The following is a 27,119-nucleotide window of genomic DNA, read 5'->3' on the forward strand; positions in this document are numbered from 1 at the left end:
GTATAGCAAAACCTTAATCTAAACGAGACTCACCAGAACTTTTAATTTATTTTTTTTCAACCCAAAATCAGAATGTAAGAATATAAGCTCTGATCATTCAACAATAAGATCTGTGATATCAGCAATGTGGAGAACACCTCCAATGATATAGATTAAATCTATCCATGATGGTCTATTTTAAAACATTCTTTTCATTATCTTCCCATAAACCTTTCACAGGAGCATCTCCTGCACATATGGTGAATTGATGCATCCAGTAATAACTATAAGGTCCTTAATTATGAAGAGAAGGTTAAATGTGTTCTCTTTACTATGTTTATTAAGGCAGAAAAGTATATTAATATATTTTAGAATGAGTTTTTAATAATAAAGGCTTGACAAATCAGAAAATTCAATGAAATAGAATACCCTATTCTGTGGGCTTTCCAATAGTTAAGGTTTAATATTGTATATAGTAACAGTAGTATTGTTTTAAGAATCAATTTGAGCAAATAAATTATTATGACAATTATAAACATGGAAAATAAACTATAAAGAACATATAAAGATGCTATCTGCATCCAAAGAAAAAACTAATAAATAGAAATATGTATAGAATTAGATAGATGATAGATGATAGATAGAAAAAAATAGATACCAAGGGGGAAGGAAAGAAAAAAAAATTTTCATGATAACTTTGTATATTTGAAAGGAATAACAAGTTATACATAGTAAATTTATAGTTTTACATGCAATCATCTTTTTATTATACTATGTTATGGAAATACTTGCTTTATTTCATAAATTAAAAATAAAAATTTAAAAGCTTTAGTACAAATTAATATCTCTGGGACAAGTTTTTGTTTTGTTTTGCTTTAAAAAAAATCAACCTGAAAGGCATTCAATGCTATTCTGAAATAAATTACTTTGTGGGATAGTGCCTATAATGTGACAAGTATTGACTTTGCTAATGGAAAATAGGGGTTTGCAGGGAGGGTTTAGGTATTATTGGTTCAGGTGTTTTTTAGTGGGCTTCAGAGAGGGAGCAAAGAACTAGTTCTATCACAAGCTAAAAAGGAATGAGACCCAGGCCAGAATACCATAAATATCCTGGGATGATACTGGATAAATAATTCAAAGCAACCCTATCTCCCCCAAACTCAGGTTGTTGGCCTTCATGTATGCTTTAAGTCTCCCTTCAGGTTTCAGAAACCATGCAAAACATTTCAGTTAAGGATCTCTATGTGTCAGCAGCAGGAAATAAAGGTTTACTTTTGGGACTCCCTGCTAATAAAGAGGTAGGGGGTCATCTCTGAGAACCATAGTTATTCAAGCATTCTTTATTCTTACCAGATGTTTCCAGAGACAGGTCTTGTGCACAATTTTTTAAAAATATGTGCTTATTTTATGGTACAAAATGTCCCTTGCTATAAAAAATACCATAGTATAGAATGAAAAGCTCGAAACTCAAACCAAAATTGGCAGGGGAGGAGAAAAGGAAACAGCTTGGAAACACATAATTTAGGGAGGGATGTTTAAAAAATGATGCTAGGAGTGTCTAATTATCTAGGTACATCAAAATTTCTTTGAGAAATGAAATTTGTTCTCAGCAAATTCTGTCCTGAAGACATATGGTCTTCAAATGTAAGCAGTCTGTTAAAGGAGAATTCATATATTATACTGACCCAAACGTAAGTAGTACCAAAACCTAAATTATATTCTCACTATTGCCACTAATGACCTGTATGACCTTGGGCAAAATATTTTACTTCTCCAGGCCTTAGGGTTACCCCAAAAATGATAGCACCAGATTAGATCATATCAAAGGGTCCTTTTATGCTCAAAAATTCTATGATTCTGTCATCTTCTCTCTACCTATCCAGCTTATGACCATTCATTCATCTTGGGTTACACATGCTTAGAGTCTCCTTCATTAACATGTCTTATTCCCAAATCCAAGTTGAGTCATAATGTCTGAAATGTTCATTTCCTCTTTTGTTCTCCTTCTATTCCCATCAAACAACTGGCTTTCTGCATGTTCAATGGCTCTTAATATTCCACCTCTTCCAGAGAGCTTTCCCAGATTAATGAGAAGGAAAGTAACTGCTTCTTTCAGTACTCTACATGGACATAGGGTTTGTATACTTATACTCTTTGTATGCTTGTCTCCCAAATTTATTAACCCTTACAACAATATAGATAATTTTATCCCCAGAGGTTTAGCTACTAAAGTCGTTAGAGGCTACCTTAGACTCACCTTCTACCTGATATATAAATAGACTTTCTACAACATCCCCAATAAGGGTTTATCCAGCCACTGAATAAATAGCTTAGGAATTAGGAGGATGATTCAGCAATAGCAATAGGATATGGAGAAGTTTTTACATATTACTATGTCCAATTTGGAAATAATTGAAATTAAAACAAATTTGTCAGGAGTTCAAACTCTTGATTTTTATTGAACTTGACTCAAGATATCAATGATTTATCAGGAAAAAAGATCCCCAAAGTAGGGCCCTGGCAGTGTGTGTTATCAGTGGCTAAGACTAAAGAATGGAAATAGTTTTGGCTAAGATTTGCGCATCGGTTTTTTCTGATCACTGACTAAATCTACTTTTCCTTTCTTTCTTTCTTTCTTTCTTTCTTTCTTTCTTTCTTTCTTTCTTTCTTTCTTTCTTTCTTTCTTTCTTTCTTTCTTTCTTTCTTTCTTTCTTTCTTTCTTTCTTTCTTTCTTTCTTTCTTTCTTTCTTCTTCCTTCCTTCCTTCCTTCCTTCCTTCCTTCCTTCCTTCCTTCCTTCCTTCCTTCCTTCCTTCCTTCCTTCCTTCCTTCCTTCCTTCCTTCTTTCTTTCTTTCTTTCTTTTTTTTTTTACAAAACCTGAAATTGGTTGCAACTATTTGTTTAAGATTCATAATCAAATAGATTTCTATAGAATAAAAGATCATTTAGTAGGTGGAAGTGGTAATTGCCATCTACAATACCAGTTGCAATTCATCAAGTAGAATAGGAAAGCATGACCAGTGCCAAACTCCTGAGCTCAAAAAGGTAGAATTAACATTTCCATAGATTCATAAGCTTGTTAGAGTTGAAATGTACCCTATCATGGTCAACCTCATATTTGTTTTTTTTTTCACTTAATATATTTTATTTTTTTCAATTACATGTAAAGATAGTTTTCGACATTCATTTTTGTAAGATTTTGAGTTTCATTTTTTTTCTCCCTTCTTCCTTCCTTTCTCCCTTGCCAAGATAGCAAGAAATCTGATACAGATTATACATTCAACCTCATGTTAATGAATGAAGAAATTAAGGTTAAATAACTTGTCTAAGATCATAAAGCTGTTATTATTAGTCTAGCTCCCTTGTGTTATAGCTGATGAAACTTTTTGTGACTTTGAAGTCAAGCAACCTAAGCTCATAGAGTTAGTAAATAATTGTAGAGGTAGGACTAAGACCAAGATCATCTGATTTCTATTCCAGTAAAACTTCAACTATGCCATATAAGTTGGAAATAACTGTTTGAAGAGAAAGATACTTATTTGTTCTTGAGAAGTAAAATAGAAAGATAACTGATTAAAGAAAATCAGTCACGAGAATTCAAGGATGAGGGTTCAAATAGAATGGGACAGTATGGAGCTGTAGAAATAGTACTGGGTTTCAGTGGAATGAGTTGGAACACTGCCTCTGATGTTTTTCTACAGGGAAAGTAATTTTTATCCCTTCTGGCTTCAATTTTCTCATCTGAAAAATGAAAAGGGCATCTTAAGTTCTATATCCTATAATCCTAAATTATGATAATAGTTACATGTAGTCTGTTTCTTCTACTACATGAAACAAAAGGCTTTAAAATATTAAACTTATCAAATATCAAACTTAAAAAATGCCAAATTACTTTATCAGGAAGCAGTTACAGAATAAGGTCATAAACTCAAGTTTACATATCTAGCCACTGTGAGAAATAACTTGTTAATGAGCTACCAAAAAGCTGAAGAAAAAGGAACTGAGACGAGTTTTTGAAACCAAGTTGGCCTGAATTTCCAGAATCACCTACCAGAAGCAGAAAGGATTCAATTCCAACATATAATTTAGAACAAGTTAAAAGTAATATAATGAAAGTCTGCAAATAAAGCCAAAAACAAATCATGCTATGGTTGAAAATATTTAAGGATTAATGAGAAAGGTACTAAGTTATACCTATGCATATTTTGTTGTTGTTCAGTTGTTTCAGTCATATTCCCATTTGAGTTTTCTTGGCAAAGATACTGGCAAAGGAGGAAGCATTTCCTTCTCCAGTTCATTTTACAGATGATGGCTTGTCCAGGGTCACACAGACACTTGAACTGAGCTTACTGACTCCTGACCCAGTGCTCTATCCATTGTACCACCTGGCTATTCACATAACTATCGAAAAAGCTAGCACTTTTTACGAGTTGTCTATTTTATTGTTTATGATTAAATTCAACCCTTTAAGTATTTTAATTATTTTAAGAAGAAAAAGCATGTTTATGACTTAAGTATAGAAGTAATTATGATATCACCCGGTGCCAATATCACTAAATTGCAAATCTGCAAACCCAGTCCTATATGTCCTAGCCAAAGGTGATTCTATATATGCCACCCTTTTGTACAGATTTCTTTGTTATTATTGTACTGGACCTGTGACCTCATTGGCATAGGGCACTCCCCATGTAGAAACCCTCAAATACAGACCAGTAATATATAATCTTAAAGAAACAATTTATGGAAGGGAGGAAAGGATATAATTTGAAACTGAAAACTTTAAATAAAAATGTTAAAAAATAAATCATTAAATCTTATTTGATCCCCCTCTCCCCCAAAATAGAATAGCTTTAAATGAGCCATTGAAATGAAATGACAGATTATCTGAAATCAATCCAAGGGACTGCAGACTATTTGAGTCCTACCTATGGTAGAGCCTTCAGAGCTTTCACTGGTCTGATCAGCCACAGGTGGACACACTGGACTTTGACCTCCCAAGAAAGTAATATTAATTTGGTCTTCTTAGAGAATGAAGGACAACAAGGAAACAAAAGTTGCCCTTTAGCTAAGACATCATCTAGTCTCTCAACGATTCCATTAGCATTATAAAAGATTGACAAAATATTTTGGATATTCATTCTAGAAGTAATTGGTTTTTTTTATGTTCCATGTCACATACTGGAGTCATTAGGGAAAGAACAATTCTCTGACTATATGCAGTATCTATAATAGCAAGTAGTCTGGGAGCTGTTATTGAGTCATGTAGAATCACACCCCCCACAAAAATAAAATATGTCTAGAAATACTACTAGCCAAACTCCTAAAAACTTTAGGGAAAATGGGCACACCAAGATTTATACAATGAAATATCTTTGAATCATTACGTTTTTAGAAAAGTTTTACCATTCACCATTCATCTTTCTTCAACTCAGAAAAAAAAGAAAGAAAATCACAGATACAAAGGTCTGATGGAAAAATAGTGCGGAATCTATCTGTGATAGCCAGCATACCTTGGGGAAAATATCTGCAGCAGAGGACTCTGGAGGCTATAGGAGGATGGGTTTCAGTTGCCTATAAGAGAATAAAAAAAATTATATAAAGAACTCATAATTATCTAGGCTTTGGGAGTTGCCAAATGCTTCTGGTACATTAATCTCATTCTACTCTCATAAGCACCCTGTAAGTTAGGGAGCCATTTACTACCTATAGTAGGAAAACTCCTATTGTTAGACCATGAAAAGAAATATAATATGGGTTAAGTGTGGTAGAATTGAAGTCAGCAGACCTGAATTCAAATTCCAGTTCTTGAAGTTACTGTATGATCTTAGGCAAATCATTTAACAATATCTGAATCTCAGTTGAAATGGGAATAATTGCAATTTTCATTCTTGTCTCACAGAATTATTGTAAGAGAAGTATGTTGTGAACCTTAAAGGACTGTGGACATTTCCATTGTAATGAAGATTAAAAAATGTTATCCACATCTGGATAAGAAACATTTTTTTGGGACATAGCTGATGTGGGAATTTGTTTAGCTTGACTATGAATACTTGTGCAAGGTTTTTGTTTTTTTTCCCCCAGTGAGGGGTAGTAGAAATAAAGAGAAAATAAATGCTTGTTAAATGGAAAAAATAAAATTCAATTTTCAAAACAGTACTATGAAAATATGATGATCTAGCAAAGAGATGGAAATATATATACAAAAATATAATGTGTCCCCAAAGTCTCAGAGTAGTTTAGAGCTAAGAAATCTGCACCAAAACTTTTGTGACCAGCAAATTTATAGCAGCTCTTTTTGTAAATGCAAAAAAATAAAAATAAACTAAAATCTGATACTAAGGAGGTACTTTCATTTAGAAAATGATTTCCAAAGTATGTTATATCAATACAATGAAATACTGCTTTACTGTCAGAAATGATTAAAGAGACAGTGAAGGAGCAACCTGAGATTTGTATGAACTAATGCAAAGTAAAGTGAGTAGAACCAGGAAAACATTTTATATAATAACCACAATACTGTCAGTACCAATGCTTCTGAAAGACTTAAGAGAGATGATAGACTCAGGGAACAGAATGAGACAAATGATTTGGACATAGACAATTTATAAATTTGGACATAGACCATTTGTTTTGCTTGACTATGTGTATTTATTACAATAATTTTATTTTTATTTTCTTTCTTTCTTTTTATTTAAGTGGGAGAAGCAGAAGGGAGAGAAAGATTTGTTCATCAAAATTTTTTTAAAGAAATATCTATTATAAAGCCAATTTTACAAATGAGCAAACTTAAGATATTCAGTCAGTGATTAGCATAATCAAAACTTGAATTTAAAGCTCTGAGTTCCAAGTCTCGGGTTTATCTGATAAATCATATAGCTTATGAATCATATATAGCCAAGCTATAGCATAAGTATAATGAAATATAATGAAAAATTCATATATATAGGACATCCTCAAAATCTCAGTACAATTTAAAAGTGAAACTTTGGGGATACCCTCTATATACTTCATGGTTTATAAATGCTTTGCTACATTATAATTTCATTTGAGCCTCATGACAACCCTGTGAGGTAGATACCACTATTATTATGATAACAATTCCCATTTTTTCAGATGAGGAAACTGAGATTATTATTATTGTTATTATACCCATTTTTACAGATGAGAAACTGAGATTATTATTATTATTATGCCCATTTTTACAATTGAGGAAACTGAGACTATCATTATCATTATTATTATGACAATTTTTACATCTGAGAAACAGACTATTATTATACACATTTTCATAAATGAGGAAAAAAAGACTTGTCCGTCACTCAGCTAATCAATACCAGATGCAAGATTATTATTCTTGTTATTATGCACATTTTTACATATGAAAACTGAGACTATTATTATTATGTCCATTTTTACAGATGAAGAAACTGAGGCTTTTATTATTATGTCCATTTTTACATATGAGGAAACTCAGACTATTATTATACCCATTTTCATAAATGAGGAAACAAAGACTTGTCCGTCACTCAGCTAATCAATACCAGATGCAAGATTATTATTCTTGTTATTAAGCCCATTTTTACATATGAGAAACTGAGACTATTGTTATTATGTCCATTTTTACAGATGAAGAAACTGAGGCTTTTATTATTATGCCCATTTTTATAGATGAGGAAACTGAGCCTATTATTATTATGTCCATTTTTATAGATGAAGAAACTGAGGCTATTATTATTATGCCCATTTTTACAGATGAGGAAACAAGACTTGTCCATCACTTCACTAATCAATGCCAGGTGCAAGATTTAACCTTGCATCTTCCTGATCCCAAGTCCAAGCTCTACTCACTCTAACACTCTGACTTTCATGGAATAAAGGCAAGAGGTAACACAGCTCAGCCTAATCTTGCCAAGCCTGAAATAGAAATTAGTATGTCATTACAGTGCCATCAAAGGAACACATTCCCTCGTGTCCTGCAAAACATGACAGGAATCTTGCCTTGACAAATTTAAACAGGGGAATAATTTTTTTTAACTTACTATTTTTAGTTCCCATTTGCCTATGAATCAGCCTTCATGATACAGGAGCATCTAAGCCCCATCAGATGAAACCCAAGGCGACATCTCTGTTTATTATTTTGAAAAGAAAGCCCTGGTGCCAAGTTTCCTGCAACACCCAACTCAAACTATGAAATCTGGAGGACAGAACGTCCTGTTGCCAGGATTTAAAGACAGGAATATATTCTGATCTAATAGATCAGCCGTATTTTCTTTTGGCAACAGGAAGGAATTGAATTCCAAAGAGCAAATGGGACTAAACCAACACACCTTTTGAGCTTCATGTGACATAATTTATATTTAACCCCTTACATCTTTGCCACCTTTTAAAACGGCTGAGAGTAAAGACATTTTATCCAGAGATACATTAATAAGTAGCACTTCATTGGTACGTGCAAGTGTTAACAAGATATTGCTACATTCCCTTCGATGCTACTCCAGAAATGAAATCACCCAAATGGGAATAAAAGCTTCAATATTTCAATGGATCTGGGAGATCATTGGTATGTGCACATGCTCCAGCAGGATTAGTCCCCTTTTTCTCTGCTTTTCTCCATAATCTTCCCAAAATCCTTCATGGACTACCTAACACACTGGAGGACTTCTGAATGTTTTAATAATCACTATGACATTTCAGCTCTCCACTTGTCTTGTTATCTAATCGACTGTTCTACTTTCTCCTCAGCTACAGCAAACTTTTCCTGGCACATCTTGTATACACATCATCATTAGTATTATTCTGTAATATTCCGCTGCCTACACAATGCCTACATTCAGTAAGGTGATATTTGAGTCACCAGCAATTTTGAGTCTTTCTTTGGAGATCATGGTATTCCTTGATATATCATCGCCAAGAAAGCACTGGAATTTTTTAAATGGGCATTAGTCTGGGATTCTGCAGAGCCATTTGGTACAACCACTGCAACCTCAGATGACTCCAGTATCTTGCATCTTTCCTTGAGAATGCAACGCAAAACCACAGAATGTTAGAAGTGGAAAGGACCATGGAGTGATAGATTTGGAGGATTAGTTCAAATGTCACTTTCCCACCTAATAATGAATTTAGGCAAATCCTTGAGACTCAGTTCCCTCATCTGCAAAATGAGAATGTGGATAATATGATCTCAAAAATCCCTTCCAGATTTAAATCTATAATCCTGTGATCATTATTTTCATTGGAAAATGAGCTCTGTGAGCAAAGTGACTTGCAGCAAGCCATCCACAGACCTGGACCCAGAACCTACCCAGTGTTCATTCTAACACTATAAGGCATATTCCAGGACATCATGTACTCTTCCAGAGATGATGACAGAGCCATAATGGAATACAAGCTCATTCAGACTCCTCTAATTTTGATTGATTTATATGTAATAGTGTATTAGTTGTTACAAGGGAGCTAAGCTGAGAACTAGTAATAGGAAGAATGTTGGAGTATCAGAAGTCTGAGGTTTAAATTCACAAATGTCAAATTTCTATGAATCCCAGTTTTCCGTAATTGTAAAAAACCATTTGCCCTGCCTTCTACCCAGGAATTTGTGAGGATCAAAAGAGAGAGTGAATAAAAAAGTACTTTGTAAACTGTACATTGATTTAAAAATATAAGGAATTAGGTAAAGTCACTGCCCTTCCATATTCACACAGTTATTAATGCTCTCCCCTCCCCCTCCATTACCATTGATACCCAACCCAGATACTATTAATAATGATAATCATAATAATGAAGATGATCACAATAGCAACTAGCATTTAAATGGTGCTTTAAAGTTTTCAAAGCACTTGAAAAATACTTTCTCATTTGATCCTTAAAACAAGTCTGGGAGGTAGGTACTATTATTATCACCATTTTATAGATGAGGAAACAGGAAGGCTAAGGTTAAATGACTAATCCAGGGATCACACAACTAGTAAATATCTGAGGCTGAATTTGAACTCAGATCTTCCTAATATCGAGTCCAATACCTATCCATTGTGCCACCTACCTTTACTTTAAAAATCATTTGTAAAAAAATCTACTCATGTACTGAAACCCTGGCTTGATCTGCCAGCCCTGGAGGAAGGAAGGTCTTCTCTCTTTCACAATTGCCCAACCCCATCCCATGATCCCAACACGCCAAGCCCAGAGACCTAACGCACAGCAGGTGCTCCAGGATAGCTGATGAGGAGGAGAGGAACAGAGGTCATTAAAGGGCTGGGCTGGAACACTAATGGGGAATTCAGATTGTGCAACCTGGAAGAAAGAAGCCCTGAAGGGAAAAATTTCCTAATGATTTTCAAGTAAAACAACAGGGAATAATTGCAAAGAAAGGCATTCTCACCCAGTGAAACATCTGAGTTGATAGTCTGAAAGAAATGCAATTTTAGTCTTCCCAACTAGACTCAGCAACTCCATCAGCTTCCAAACGAGCCTCAGTAAAATGAGGATCTGCTATTAATGAAGACTTCAGAAGAATTTTTAATTAGCACATTCATTGTTTGTATGCAAATGACTGTTGCCGAAGTAGTTATGAAAGTGCTAGAAGACAGCTTTTCTGAAGTAAACAGCCTCTGGCAATCTTATTTATACTTTATTTGCTGAGTCAATCTTTCTTTCCAAAATGGTGAAGACCTGAAATGGCTCATTAGAAAGGAAAATGTTTTAGCCACTAAGATTGGGAGACCAATTGCAATTTCTAGTCCCAGGTCTATCGTGCAGTAACAAGAACCTATCCTTGGAACCTCAGTTTCCCCATCAGTAAAATGAGAAGTTTGAACTAAATGACTCAATGATTTCTTCTAACTCTAACATCTGTGATTCTTTGTGTGAATGTCTGATTCATGAACTGGAGCATGCATTAATTAGTTTTTTCTGTTTATTCTATAGAGAAACCCATAAACCAGATTTGGACATTAAGATGACTTAATTTCATCTCAACACAGCCGGGGGACTCCATTCCTGGAGCTCACCGGGTGGTCCCAGCCAGAGAAACAGAAATTATCAGTCTTGTTCTGGGTTATAAATCTGGGAATTATCAGAAAAATCTTAAGGAAGCTTTCTTCAGACCCTTCCTTTAAATGATACCTCTCAAATGTTTCCTTCTTACAACCACTCAAGCCCCTCTACTCCCCTACTTTAGACTCAACTGTTGTTCTGTTCCTTTATCCTACTTATGAGAGAGAACTCATTAAGTAATGTTGACCCCAAAGTCCTGTTTTCCAGCGACCTAGAAAAGACCCAGCCTTCATCCTCCAATGAAGTTCATTCATAAAATCAGTCTTGGAATGTGATGGGACCCTGACAGGGGGCATTCCAATCTTGCCACCACTTCCAAAACTGTCCAGTTCCTAATGATTTTCCAAATTAGTGAAACATTTGAGTTGATGACCTATGTGAACAATTCATTGTTCACTTAAAATCACTTAAAATGAGTGTTTCTTTTCATTCCTCTGCTGACTTCTGCCTCCATGTTCTCTGAATCAGAATTCCAGACATTTACATCTAGAACTCAGATATCATATAGCTTCCTCAGAACTCTAAGATCAGAAAAAGCCCACAGCATCCAAACTTCCCATGCTGACTGGAGACATGTCATAGAGCCACTTAGTCACGGAATTTCAGTGATGACAAAAAGGGACCCCAAGGGCCATTTATTCTAACACCAACAATTTATACAAGAAAGATTCTTTTTTTTTCTCCTGAGGCAGTTGGGGTTAAGTGACTTGCCAAGGGTCACACAGCTTGTTAGTATTAAGTGTCTCAGGCCAGATTTGAACTCAGGTCCTCCTGATTTCAGGGCTGGTGCTCTATCCACTTCACCACCTAGCTGCCCCAGACCTACTGATTCTAAATAGATAGTGAGTAGATGGCAGTCAGAATTAGAACTCGGCACAGACTTTGAGAGTTGGAAGACATCTCAGAGGTTCTCTAATCCAACCCATGGAGGAATCCTCACTAGAACACACTGGACATGCAGTTGTTTGCCTGGCTTCTGCTCCAAAGAGACACCATTCTCTCTCTCAAAGTAGCCCAGCCCATTTAGGGACAGCTCCAACTGTTAGGATGTTTTTTCCTATCATTATGTCTATATTAACCTTTCTGTGACTTTTACACATTCCTCCTGTGTAAAGTCTGGGCTATCTCCCTGGAGGCCTCAGGAACAGCCTGAGTCAAGATAAGTAAAAGTCCTTGATCTTTAAGGGGAGAAGTGAAGGAGACAAACTGCTACAAGCTCACCACCAACCTCCCTTTTCCTGGTCCTGCTGCAAAGTGAAGTTCTCTCACTTGTCTCACCCCACCCCTTAATCCTTACCTACAATTATCTCTATACACCAAACTTGGAGCCAGCATTAACTGTGACAAAGGCTATTTTCTCAAACATATACTAATAGAATCATTGTCCAAGAGGTAATTAACCTTAAGTGCTCAGTTGTCTGATTCAAGCACATCTTTTTAAGACTTTCAGCTCTTTACACTCCTGGTTTTGCCATTTGGGACTAAAAAGAACATATCGAATCTCTCCTCCCCAAGGCAATCCTGAAAAGGCTTGAAGGCAGCTATCATCTCTCTCTCACCCTTCTCTCTAAGCAAATTTGCTCATTTGAGCTCTTTGAGGGCAGGAGTTGCCTTTCTTTGTTTCCATAGAATTTAGTACCTTGCCTGGCATACAGTAAGTAATGTGTATCAGTGGACTGGTTCCTTCAGATGTCATGGGTCTAAGGCAATTTACCATTCTGGTTGTATTCCTTTGGATATTCTCCACTAGGGGTGTCAAATTCAAATGGAAATTGGGAACCACTAAACCCTACACAAGGATGAAGCCATATTTGACAGAATATTTTTCTGTTTGTTAAATTTACATGTTTGTTAAATATTTCCAGTTACACTTTAAACTGATTCCACAGGCACAAAGGAGGAGTGATACAAGCAGTCAGCCATGAGTTTGAAACCTTTTCTCTCCACTTTATTGATATCTTTAAAGTGGGGTGCCCAGAACTGAAACCAATACTCCATATGAAGATGGATAATAGCAAATTACCATGGGATTATCACCTTCTATTGCCATAAGCATTGCCTGTCTTATTATGGTCCGAGATGTTTTGGCTGCCAAATCATACTGCTGGCTCAAGTTAAGCAGACAGTCCATTAAAATCCAAGGGTCTTTTTCAGAAGTAATCAAGCTTCCCCCATCTTGTATTTATGAAGTTAATTTTTCTTCTACTCAGGCACAAGACTTTACTTTTATCCCTATTGAATTTACATTATTAAATGAGCCATCTTGTCAAAAATCCTTTGAGATTCTGACTGTCATCTATTCCATTAGCTACATCATTCCTCTCTGTTTTGGGTTCTCCATAAATCTGATAATCAAACCTGACTATGCCTTCATCCAAGACATTGAGAGAAATACCAAGAGCACAAGATTCCTACTCCACTGATACTTAACCCTCACATTAGCAACAGGCTCTGAATCCGAGCACTCTATCAACTGTAAATCCCTACCCCTGTTGTTAGCACCGAATCCATTGTCTTCATCTTCCCCACAAAACTCTTTGCCAAAACCTGAAGGTTCCCCCTTGTCCTTATCTACCAGATCCTCCAATTCCAAATCTGGGACTCTTTCAACTGTACCTCTGTGTTACCAAGGACACACCATTTAACCCTTATGGTTGGAGGAAGCTTTCTTAGAGTTCTTACACCAATAAAATTATAAGGCTAGAGAATTCAAATCCAGCCTCAAACATTTGACACTTACTAGCTGTGTGAAGCTGGGCAAATCACTTAACCCCAATTGCCTAACCAAAAAATAATGATATATATTATATATATTAATAAATTAATGAGATATTATAATATATTATATATATAAGATATAATTTATATATTACATATATTATTTATTATATGTAATATTTAATTCATATATTTATAATATATAATTATATAAAATAATATATATATAACATTGTATAATGATATATTAATAATATTAATAATTACCTGTTTCACCTAAGTGGTGAGCATCCAAATCAGAACCTGTTCCAACTGAGTAGCCATACTCAGTCCAATGTCAGCATCTCATGCCCATAGGTTTGTACTTCCTCTGCCATGTTTTCTGGTACTTCTTCAGCATTCTGCCCTCAGAGCAGTGGCAGATAGTGACTATAGTTCTCCCAGTGATATGTGAAGACTTATGGGGGTGACATGCTGTAAGTAAGGAATTCCAGTGTCCACACAGTGGAATCTCATGCTGAAACTTTTAAGGCCCCAGGGCTGATGCTACAAATCAAGTCTGATCCCATCTCTACCCTTCTCAAATACTGGTAGTGTCTCCACACTGTCTCATAGATAAAATAAAGATACCTTATCCTTTCTGGCATTCATGACTCTTAACAGTCTGTCTCTAATTTGCTTTTCCAGCCGTATTTTACACTCCTCTCCTTCAGGCATTCCAGACTCACTGGACCACATGCTGCTCTCCATTTTCAACCTGTCAACTTCTGTTTCACAGCATTTGTGTACAAAATCCTTTTCATTTGTAAAAACGAGGAGCTTAGAATAGAGAATTCTAAAGAAAATTTCAGCTCATATTTGCTTTAGAGATCTCCTCCCCTTCCTTGAAAAAAAAAAAAGATTCCTAATAATACATACATAGTTCTCAGATCCACAAAATTCTTCCCACAAAACAACCTGGGAGTTAGGTCAAGCAAGGGCTGTTATCCCAGCATGGTGTCGTGATCAGAGCTTTGGCCCCGGACTCAGGAGAGCATGGCACTTCAGTCTTAGTTCTGACCTTTACTAATTTTACAATCAAGTACAAATCATTTCGCTATGCTGGTGTTCGGGTTCCACATCTAAAAAAATAGTGATTCGACTTCCACAGAACCTACTTCACGTGACTGATGATGAAATGAAATTAAAGAACTATAAATGTCAGTTACTGTCATTATGTTTTTCATTTTAACAATGAGGAACCCGGTGGCCATGTTCTGGGTCTCTAACCAAGGTGATTATTAAGTGGGAGATCTTCCCTCTGGAGAGAAAAGACCAGAGCCAGGAGCTAGGAGACTCTAAGGAGCTGGTGCAGAAGCAGCATAAGGAGAGACTACTTCAGACTGCCCAGCATTGACCTGGGATTTAGTTGGAAATCAAAGTGCCCCGTCCCCCCCAAAGTCTGGATGCTGCATAGCAGATGTAGAGATTGGGAGACAGGTCTCTAAAAGGGGGCTCCTTCCATCTGATGAGGAACAGTGGAGGCACCATATCTCCCCCCTCAATCCCTGGCTCTGCTGTGTACCTGGCCTTGAGATCTCTCCCACCCTGGACAAGCTTGCCAGACACATCACCCCAACACACATTAACCCTGTACCCTTCCCCACTTTGGTCCCCGCCTTTCAGGGTTCTAGCTAAGAGCCATCAGGAAAACCATCCAAGGATAGTTGAGAGAACTACCATGATTCTTTAATACAACAACAATAACAACTCAGTCTGACCCCTAAAAAAGCTCATGAGGGAAACTGAGGAACAGAGAAGCTAAGGTTCAAGACGTGAATCAGTGTCAGAATCTGGTTTCAAATCCAGGTCCTCTGACTCCAAAATCCCCTGGTCATCCCACAATGCCTCTCATAGACGTTTCAATTTGACCATAATTATGTCATAATTCTAGATTCTCCCTTTTTTGGTTTTTTTTTCCCATTTTCCTGATCAGATCACAGTCTGAAGGAGAGATTTTTCTGGTTTTGCTCTTCTTTAATTCCTAGTAATCTGTCTCTTAACAAGTAGGGTGTGCCAAGGCGCTGGGAAGTCTTTAGATAGTCTAGAGGAGGAGGGGGAAAGGTTGAGGCTCCCTGAGACCTTTAGCAAATCAAAATGTCTAATCTGGGATTAGCTAATCCAAAAACCTTTCCATATTTACTTAGCAACGGTTGGATACTCATCCCACAAAAGATACACTGGGACAAACCAGGAAAAGGAAAAGGAAACAGTGAGATAAGGGTAGTTGCATTCTTGGCACTGAGCTAAGGAAAGATGCTTGAGTGGCCAGGATATATTCTTCCTTCTGAGAGAGGAATGAGATAACATGTCGTTGTAACTTTAAGCTATAACTGGCTGCTAAGAGGAGCATTAACAGGACCCATCTTTTCTTTCCACTCATTTTCTTGTGGTTAATAGTCGATCAATTGGCAGCCTGTTGGCAGCAGACCTCCTGTTTCATGTTGTAATCAGGGTGTAGGTAAGGGAGCTCCTACCTTTAAATCCCAGCTTTCCTCACAAAGAGGGGAAATTAAACCAATCATTCACTGCCTCAGACAAAGTGTTTATTAAACAGAAAGACAAGCTACAAGAACAATGAAAGACATGGTGCTTGTCCCCTTGAGCAATTCAAAATTCAATGCACACACAGGGAAATGACCTAAAAGGAAGGTAATATATCTAAAGTCCAAAATGACTTACAGTTAACTGAGTCTACAAGAGCAGAGGAAATGCTGTACAGAATGGGAGTTAATGTAAACAATCAGAAAAAGCTAAAGATATGACTCTATGTAACACAAATTCAAAAAGATTCATTGAGAGAACTTTTTATTTAAATAAAAGTTTCATATATATTATATATAAAATATAAATATAAATTTATTAGATTTATTATGCATTTATTATGTACCTACTATGTTCTAGTCACTGTGCCAAATATTGGAAATACAAAGACAGTCCCAAACCCTACCTTTATGGAGCTCCAATCGAATGAGGGAAACGATGTACAGACAATTATATAAGGGGGAGATAGAGACCAGAATAAATTGAGGGCACACTCAAAGGGAAGACACTAAAGGTGAGGACTGGAAAAAACTTCATGCAGAAGGAAGGATGTTAGCTGAGACGAGAAGGAAGCCAGGGAGAGATGAGGGGCAAGAAAGTTCCAGATATGGAGGATAGCCAATGAAAATGCTCCAGGCTGGGAGATAAAATATCTAGTGGGACTAAGAGCAAGAGCACCAGTGCTACTGGATCTGAATATGTGGAGGTGTAAAAAGATGAACAAAGCAGGAAGGAGCCAAGTGATGAAGAGTTTTAAAAGTCAAATAGAGGACTTTAAATTGGATCCAGGGAGCCATGGAGTCCCAATGGAGTTTACTTAATGGAGGGTGTGTGCTGTATGATAGGGTCCGACTTGTATTTTAGGAAGACCAATTTGATGTTTAGGGGAAGGATGGGTTGGGAAGAGATTTGAGGAACCAACAGACTAGTTTTGAAAGAGACCAGGCCTGAGATAATGAGATCCTATACCAGAGTAGTTGCAATGACAGAAGACAGATGTTACAAAGGCAAAAACATCAAGACTTGATGATTAGATATGGCCTAAAAGAGAGTAAGTAGTCAGGGAAATGATGATAGATAACTCTCCGAAATAATAGGAAAGCTAAAAAGAGAGAATTTTGGGGAAAAGATAACAAATTTGGTTTTGAAGAGATTGGATTTAAGATATCCAAGGGACATCTAGTTTGGAATGTCCAAAAGGCAATTTAATTGCAAATACAACACTTGAGGTCACCAGAGAGTTTAGGACTGGCAAGTAGATCAGAGAATCATCTACATAAAGGTGACCATTAAAACCATAGGAGCCTATATGATTACCAAGTAAAATACAATAGAGGGAGAAGTGAAGAGGGTCCAGGACAGAGTATTAGGAGACCCTCCACAGTTAACAAGAATGACTCAGATAAAGATTTAGGAAGGAGACAGAAGTCAAACAAGTAAGAAAACACAGACAAAGAAGGAGAGATAAGTGTCATTAAAATCTAGAAAAAGAGAGTATCCAGAAGAAAAAGATAATTTGGTGATTGAGGTTCTAGAAAAGGCCTTTAGAGTTGGCAATTGAGAGATCACTGGTAGCTTTGAGAATGAGGTCAGAAGTTACACTACTGAGAAGTATGTTATCTCTTGAAATGTAAATCTCTTATCTGAGTCCTTAAACTAAGCATCTAGGACTTTTAAATGGTATCTTCTAAACTAAATCAACCCTGACCTCCACCTCTCCAAGGGGTAAAGTTATCTATTTTGCTTAAAATGTTGTTGTCTTTTTTTTTTTTTAAATAAAGATGTAATATATGGCCTACTTCAGAGGTTCCTGTAAGGAAAATACTCTATAAACCTTAAAATGCTTTAGAAATAAGTAATTTTTGTTTCAGGCAATTATTATTCAGGTTAAATAAAGAGAAGGAGGTGGCAAGTTTTTTCTTGAAGGAATAATAAGAGAAATAGTATTTCCCAATACATTGCATCTTACCCCTTCCACTAAGACATACCCTGTAACAAAGAAAATTCATAAACCTACTGGCTCATGTCTGACAAACTAGATAACAACCTTCTCCCAAAAGCTTCTTTCTCAAGAATTGAGGAATGGGCTTCATCTTTCAGCTTCCAGGACTATAATTAAAGGTCACATTGAACATGATTTTTTCTGCTTTTTTAATGTTGTTTACATTATGTTGTTATGGCAATTTTTTCCCTAATGTTTCCTGTTTTCTTAATTTTTGCATTTATTTTTGATGATCTTAAATGAAATTCAAGGATCTTCTGGGAATTCAATAAGATCATATGGACAGATATGACAGACATTAGAAGAAAAAAAAATCTCAAAAAGGCCTATCACATTATCACAAATACTCAAATTTAGAAGTTGGAATCCCTATTATTGATCCTTAACATATCTTAAATTAAAACTCTAAGTTTTGTATGTAATTAAAACTATGCATTTCAGTGAAATTTGATTTTTTAAAAATTTCAATGACTATTTAGATGGTCATGAGTAGTAATAAAATTGAGAAACAATCTATGAAAATTAAAGAATCACATCTACATCAACAGTATCATGGAATAAAAAAATGAATGGAAAAGGGTAGCAGGATGGAAAAATTGCAAAAGAAATGAAGTCATACAAGTTTTCTTAAGAGTTAAGAACTTCAAAGGTAAAAATTTTAAATTTCCAGATATTCCAAAAGAACAGAAAATACCAAAATACTCAAATGAATTTAAGTGAACCCCTTCTTAAAATATCTTATCCAGATTTCAAGTTCATTTTTACATACACGAAAAATGTTATGTGTATTTTATTCATAAGTAAATTACTACACTTACTGGACATTGCCTGTACTTAAAATGGTTTGATCATCTGAGTCTTTTAATATGGAATCATAATAAAGACTGACAAGTAATTCCTTAAATTTTGCAAAGAGCTTTACATATATAATCTCCTTTTCACTTCACAACAGCCCAGTAAGGGAGATACCATAAAATAACAGTCTAAATGGACAGAACTCTTACTTTACAGTAGATTTACCCAATACTTTTTTTTTGTCTATAGTTCACAGGTCAAATTTTCTTAATTAGTTGAACATAAAGTACATTATAAAATTTTTAAATTGAGAGGTAATTCAGGCCAATTCCAAGTGATTAATGATAGAGAGAGCCATCTTCCCCAGAGAAAGGACTGTGGGGATTGAGTGGGGATCACAACCTAGTATTTCACCTTTTTGTTGTTGTTGTTGTTGTTTGCTTGATGTTTGTTTTCTTTCTCATTTTTTTTTCCTTTTTGATCTGATTTTTCTTGTGCAGCAATTATGGAATTAATATATAGAAGAATTGCACATGTTTAACACAGATTGGATGATTTACTGTCTGGGGGAGAGGATAAAAGGAAGGGAGGGAGAAAGGTTTGGAACACATGGTTTTGTGAAGTTGAATGGTTGAAAATTATCTTTGCATATATTTTGAAAATAAAAAAAACTATTTAAAAAATTAAAAAATTAAATTGCTGCCTTCCTCTTGTGGTGGTCTTTACAAAGCAACAATATTGATCTGGGTTTTCAGAGATTTCCTTTTTTGGGAAATCATCTAAAACTATCAACCTGTTATAATTCATTGGACGCTGCCTCTGAAGTTAAAGGACCTGGGTTCAAATTTTACTTTTGTCTGTATGATCTTGGGGAAGGAAAAGAAAAAGAATAAAAATTTGTTAAGTGCCTACTGTGTGCTAGGTCCTGTGCTAAGCACTTCACAAATATTACCTCCTTTAGTTCTCACAAAAATCCTAGAAAGTAACTGCTGTTACTGTCCCCATTTTCCAATTGAGGAAACTGAGGCAGATAGCTTACCTGCTATTGGCTTGTTAGTAAGTTTTTGAGGCTGAATTTGAAATCAGACGTTCCTGTTTCCAGGCCCAATGTTCTGTTTGCTGTGCTACCTAATTGCCAATATGGCTTACTTTAGGAGAGTTACTTAATCCCTTTGTGCCTCAGTTTCCCAACTAGAAAACAAAGTGGGGTTAAACTGAATGCAAGTCAGTCAATCATTATTTATTAAGTGCCTGCAATGTGCCGGGTTCATGGTTAAGTACTAGGGATACAAAGAACGGTAAAAGACAGTCCCTGCTCTCAAGAAAGTCTCAGAGCCTTCAACTCCTTATCTATGAATTTTCTCTCACTTTTATTCTTTGTTATTCAGTTCGAGGAACACATATTGAAGAAAAAAATAACCAGGTTGTCGATCCCTGTTAGGCAGAATCTATAAATCAGTATTTTTAGTAAAATTGATATGTAGAAAACAACAAATGTATAAAAACAAACAAAACAAAATATTACCTGGTCCTATGCAGACCAGGGAAGACAAAGGAGGAAATCCTCTCCTTGTCCATGCTATCAACATGAGTTTCTATTATAAAAAGGTTGCAAGCCAGAACAGCAGCCCTCCCAATGCTATGTGAGACATGTTAACATTCAGAAATTCAGAGGTGCTTTAATGCATTATGAACCTTGGCGGTCACTCTGAAAGTGCGACTGACACGAGTGTTTCTCTGAGCCTACCTCGGCAGAAAATGCTATTTGATGAAAGCGTGGCTGCACTCTTTAGACAAGAGAAATTCTTGTGGCAGAAGATAAACAAAGAATGACTCATCTCTGTGCTGATGAAGGGATTTCATGATGAGAGCATGGCTGCAAAGCAGTCTCTAATGATGCTGATGCCAGATTCATCAACCATGACTATTGAGATGTCTTCTTCCTGTGAATGTGCTGTAATTGCTGGAGAGGATATTGAAATAGCCCCTTGTTGTGGAGACAGCCTACGGTGGAACCAGGAAATTAAGTTGGGTGGAGGGGAAGAAAAATGTACTTTTCCCTCCCTAAATTACAGTCGCTCGAAGGAATAAAATATCTTATTTTTATATGCAATCAGTGGCTGTGATACAACAGCCTGCTTGTTCAAAAAAGCCTTGGAGAAACGCCAAGACCTAGGAGAGGTCATTGCTGTACTGAATGATTTCGATTTGCCGTGTGATTCAGTTGCTTTGGCAGGAGAGCATTACCCCTTGGCCCCTAACCGTGCCTTGGGAAAGGAAACCTTTATTTACAGTCATCAATGCAACAGCTTCATAAGACCTGTCACAAGAGAAACTACACTGAGTTGCCACTTACTGAAACTGTCCTGGCAGAATCCCTTTCAAGGGTCTCAATGAATTCATCACTCATGAGACGTCCAAAAAGCCCTACAGATCGTGGCATTTTGTTTTGGAAGCCATCAATACCCACTCTCACTCCCATTCTGACATTCAATTTACTTCACTGGAAAGGCTCTGTTCTCTCGCAGTTTATTAACAGGTAGGGGTGGGATGCAGCTGCAGAAAAAAGGGTTTGAGATTTTCCACAGTGGCAGACAAAGGCAAGGACTCAACTCCTCGATCCTCAGAGTTAGAGCTAGGTTGAGCAATGGATAGAGCATTGTCCCTGGACTCAGGGAGAGTTCAAATAGACTTCAGACACTTCATGCTTATGAGCTGTGTGATCCTGGGCAAGTCACTTAATCCCAACTGCCTCACAAAAAAAATGGAGAGGGGACTTGAGGACATTTATTCCCCACCTCAATAAGAATCCCCTGTTCAGAAGATCTCTAGTATAAACCCACTACCCCTAAGGCAGCCCATCCACTTTTCATTGGCTCTAACTGTTAGGAATTTTTTTCCATCTCAAAGCAGGTTTTTGTCTCTTGGCTGCTGCTACTCAGAGTTCCTAGTTTTGTTCTCCAGGATCGAGCAAGACAAATCTAATTCTTACTCTTAGAGACAGCCCTTAAAGATAGCTATCTTGTCCCCCTTAAATATTCTGTTTTCCAGGGTAAACATTTTTGTGTCTTTCAAGCACTCTTCACATGGCACAGTCTCAGTTTCCTAAGATTCGTCACCAATATGGCTAGCTTCTTCAGCTTATCAATGTGTTCCTAAAATATGGCACCCAGAACTGAAAATAATGCCAGAGATGTGGTTTTAAATGGGGAGAGTACAATGTAACTGACATCTTTCTTGTAGACACTATTCCTCTCAATGTAGTCAGTTTTTGCCTTTTTTTGGCTCTCATGATTTCCTACTGACTCATGTTGCATTTACCATCCACTTAAACCCCTTGATTTTTCTCACAAAGAACACTATCAAACCCATTTTTCTGATCAACTTTATTCTGATAAAGTCATATATTAGCATCTCAGTGATCCCTTTTCCCTTTCTAAATTAATCTTTGTAAATGATTCCTTTTAAAAATATGTTCTAGAATGTTTCTAGGAATTGATGACAAGTTACCTAACAGCCTCTAGTTTGCAAGCATTATATTCTTCTTAAAAAAAAAATTAACTGGCAGCAACTAATTCTTTCTTCTTTAAATCATATATCTTCATCAATTTTACATTTTGAAAAATGAAATTATTATGTTAATACCATAATCTATCAGCAACTTTGCTTTTAATAAATATCTTACATAATTGAAATGTAGCATAATTGAGATGTATGTTTCTGTGTTAGGTTTGTGATCTATTTTCTGAAAAGCTCATCTATTTTTCTTCTTCTGGTTAGATGTACAGCCATGAATATGTTTCTTTTCAGCAACTGACCTACTGCTTTACCCTGGGACAAGAGATCATTCCTACCCTGGGGGGCTTAGCCCTTTCAGTTTCGGATTTCCCATTCTGGGTCTCTTGCTATCTTGATTGATAAGAAATCCATATGGCCCACTCCATTTAACTGGTTCTAGTCATGTTTCACTTCACATTTTTGCCTTGATGTCACCATCTGCCCTAACACCTCCATCATACTTTCCATTCCTCATCTCTTCTTCCCACTCTGGAAATACAATCAAATCAATACTGCCATTTTTACTACAGAGGGATGTCGCTCTCCTTCCAAAACCCATAATAATTATTACTAGTGATTTTTTCCCAATCAAAATACTCTTCCCTGGTCTGTACTTCCCTATAAGTATAGGAAGTTCCTTGAGGATGAAGCTTGTCTCACTTTTTTTTAATTAATAATTTTATATTTAAATCCCCACAATTGAACACACAGAAAGAATTTAAGTTTTTTTTTATCCATTCATTCATACCCTTCTCTGGTTTGTGGATTTTTTCACATGAATGCATTTTCTTCCATTTTAATATTATCCAACCACTCCTTTTATATAAATAAAATTTTCCTTTTGAATAAGGTATTTATTAACAGAAGCATATTCCAGTCAAGAAGCCCCATCCCACACAGTCTCAGTAGTTAAATTTTCCTCCCTACATTAAGATCTTTAATTCACTTTCTTTAGAAGACATTTGTGGCTTTTTGGCCATTTTTCAGCCATGTCTGTTTCTTTGTGACCACATTTGGGGTTTCCTTGGCAAAGATACTGGAATGGTTTGAAATTTACTTCTGCAGGAAATTAAATATGGATCCACACTTAACACCATATACCATGATAAGATCAAAATGGGTCCATGATTTAGGCATAAAGAATGAGATCATAAATAGATCAGAGGAACAGAGGATAGTCTACCTCTCAGACTTGTGGAGGAGGAAGGAATTTATGACCAGAGGAGAACTAGAGATCATTATTGATCACAAAATAGAAGATTTTGATTACATCAAACTAAAAAGTTTCTGTACAAATAATACTAAGGCAAACAAGATTAGAAGGGAAGTAACAAATTGGGAAAATATTTTTACAGTTAAAGTTCTGACAAAGGTCTCATTTCCAAAATATATAGAGAACTGACCCTAATTTATAAGAAATCAAACCATTCTCCAATTGATAAATGGTCAAAGGATATGAACAGACAATTCTCAGATGATGAAATTGAAACTATATCCACTCATGTGAAAGAGTGTTCCAAATCACTACTGATCAGAGAAATGCAAATTAAGACCACTCTGAGATACCACTACACACCTGTCAGATTGGCTAAGGTGACAGGAACAAATAATGATGAATGTTGGAGGGGATGTGGGAAAACTGGGACACTAATACATTGTTGGTGGAGTTGTGAAAGAATCCAGCCATTCTGGAGAGCAATTTGGAACTATGCCCAAAAAGTTATCAAACTGTGCATACCGTTTGATCTAGCATTGCTGTTATTGGGCTTACATCCCAAAGAAATACTGAGGAGGGGAAAGGGACCTGTATGTGCCAAAATGTTTGTGGCAGCTCTTTTCGTAGTGGCTAGAAACTGGAAGTTGAATGGATGTCCATCAATTGGAGAATGGTTGGGTAAATTATGGTATATGAAGGTTATGGAATATTATTGCTCTGTAAGAAATGACCATCAGGATGAATTCAGAAAGGTTTGGAGAGACTTACATCAACTGATGCTGAACTGATGCTGAGTGAAATGAATAGAACCAGAAGATCGGTGTACACTTCAATGCTGTATGAAGATGTATTCTGATGGAAGTGGAAATCTTCAACATAAAGAAGATCTAACTCACTCCCAGTTGATCAATGATGGACAGAAATAACTGCACCCAGAGAAGGAACACTGGGAAGTGAATGTAAAATATTAGCACTACTGTCTATCTACCCAGGTTACTTATACCTTTGGAATCCAATACTTAATGTGCAACAAGAAAATTGGAGTTACACACATATATTGTATCTAAGTTATACTGTAACACATGTGAAATGTATGAGATTGCCTGTCACCTAGGGGAGGGAGTAGAGGGAGGAAGGGGATAATTTGGAAAAATGAATACAAGGGATAATGTCATAAAAAATTACTCATGCATACATACTGTCAAAAAATTTATAATTGTAAAATAAAAAAAAAGAGAGAGAAAAAAAAGAAATTTATTTCTGCAGGTTATTTTACAGATGAGACTGATGAAAACACGGTTAAGTGACTTGCCCAAGGTCACATAGCCCATATGAATGGATTTAAATTCAGGAAGATATCTTTCTGACTTCAGGGCTGGCACTCTATCAATTGCACCACCCAGTTTGTATATTTGCACATAGATATTTGAGAGCACAGAGATATTACCTCCAATAAATTATGATTCCTGTGGACTGTTATTCTTTTCTGTGGTATTTGGCTCAAAAGATACATGTAAATAATTAGTCTCTCACTTTTCGTTTACAATTAAAAACCTTGATTCACATTCATAGGACTCTAGGCAATTTTTTTTTTTTACTTTGATTTTGATGTACTTCATTCCTAGCCAAGAACTCATCATTCCTTTATCTTAAATGGTGATCCAGAAATATAAATCTCACTCTCAGATACCATCTTCTTAACCTGTTATTGACTTCCCAAATCAGTTTTTCTCTTCTGAAGCCCTCTTCAATAAATTAACCTCCCCACCAAAGAATTACCAGTTATCACTGTTTCTGCTTTCTAATATTGGATATTCTGTCTTTCAATGTCCCCTGTGGGTCTGCGTGGTCATTTTTTGCATTATCATTAAGTTGTCTCCTGTGATTGCATCTATAACCACCTTTGGGAAGAATTTCAAATTTATTATGTAGTTCTGACCATCCACTAGTCCTTTTCTTTCCTTTTCTGTCTCACATTTTTCTATCCTGAAGATTCTTAAAAGAGGTCAGGATCTCCCTCTACCTTTTCAGCTTCATAATCTTCTGAAGCACCCTTTAATTTTTTACTAGAACATTTTATTCTCCTCAATATACTGGAAAATAGAGACAAATTCCTCTGGTCACTTTCTCCTCTCATGATGAGACCAATCTGTACTTTGTGCATCCATTACTAAGACTTGTCACTGACAGAAGCCACAATTCACCCTCTGTAGGTAATTACAAAATCCTGCTCATCCTCCATACTTGCTAACAGTGAGATCCTCAATCTTCTGTCATTCTTGTTGGTAACCCTCATGGCAAAATGTTTATCACATATATTCACCTTATTAGGGACTCTTGAGAAATACTACCCATTTATTTATTAATTACTTTTTCTCATCACACAACCCTAGCCCATGACAAATGATCTTACCCAGCTACTCAAAAATCATTTTTTCCCCTGATAATCAGGAACCCTAAAGCATCTAATGATTCTTTTAGTGCTCTGGATAACTGAAGCAAATACAAAGTTTGTCCAGTTTCTAGAGACAAATATCCTCACATAAAAGGAGCCATCATAAGTGGAGGTGTCCTAGAACACTGTATTGGAACCTAGGGGGACAAAAACCCATAGTGAAGGTCATCAAGTGAGAGACGAATCAGGGAGAAAACTTTGGGAGGATTGTAGAATGGGGAGAGGAAGTCCGACAGAGGACACCAAGGTCCGAGAGAAGATCAGAGGTATTGATGACATGCAGAGGACCACATAGCCCAGGTATTCTGGGGTCAGACTCTCCCAGCTAACAGGGATCCAAGGTCAGATTTCAGTTATTTGGAGGGAAGTTAGAATAAAGTTAGAATTGTGTGCTGGTCCATAAGACATGACCAAGTTCTGACCTAGTCCCAGAACATCTAAGTAATATACAATGACCTCAGGGGAGGAAACCAAAACAAGACAGATGCTATGATCAAACAGTCAAGAGTTTTACTCCAGTAGCTAACTAGAGAAAGATGGTGGTGTTGTCTCTCTCAACTCTCCCAAACACCTTCCCCTAAATTAAAAGTGCAAATTTCTCAGAAGAAGCCTACAATCCATCAAACAGTTATAAATTCCTTTACACATTCTAATTTTGGCTTCTGAGTACATCATGATTAGAGGAGTATTTTTTTACTTCTGTAAACTGTCAGAGAAACAGCAATGATCCTTTGCTGCGAAGAACAATTAAGTAGCTCTCTTGGGAGG

At 36.3% G+C, this 27,119-nt stretch overlaps 1 protein-coding gene and 1 long non-coding RNA gene across 5 annotated transcripts in view; both read right to left on the reverse strand.

The window, feature by feature from the left end:
* The window catches only part of SORBS1 (sorbin and SH3 domain containing 1), a 291,490-nt gene that overhangs the window by 186,729 nt on the left and 77,642 nt on the right, over positions 1 to 27,119 (reverse strand). For 3 of the 4 annotated variants that reach the window (XM_074295931.1, XM_074295929.1, XM_074295930.1), the window contains exon 3: positions 5,489 to 5,549. The exons of the other annotated variant lie outside the window; for it this stretch is intronic. The gene's annotated coding sequence lies outside the window, so the exon portion shown is untranslated. The remainder of the gene's footprint in view (positions 1 to 5,488; positions 5,550 to 27,119) is intronic. 4 annotated transcript variants of the gene reach the window in all.
* Positions 19,570 to 24,842, reverse strand: LOC141558551 (uncharacterized). The gene is made up of 2 exons (XR_012487093.1): positions 24,677 to 24,842; positions 19,570 to 21,126 (listed from the first exon to the last, which is right to left on the reverse strand). It is a non-coding gene; the product is annotated as an uncharacterized LOC141558551 (long non-coding RNA).

This window comes from Sminthopsis crassicaudata, chromosome 2 (assembly GCF_048593235.1).
Source record: "Sminthopsis crassicaudata isolate SCR6 chromosome 2, ASM4859323v1, whole genome shotgun sequence".
Classification (NCBI taxonomy): Eukaryota; Metazoa; Chordata; class Mammalia; order Dasyuromorphia; family Dasyuridae; genus Sminthopsis; species Sminthopsis crassicaudata.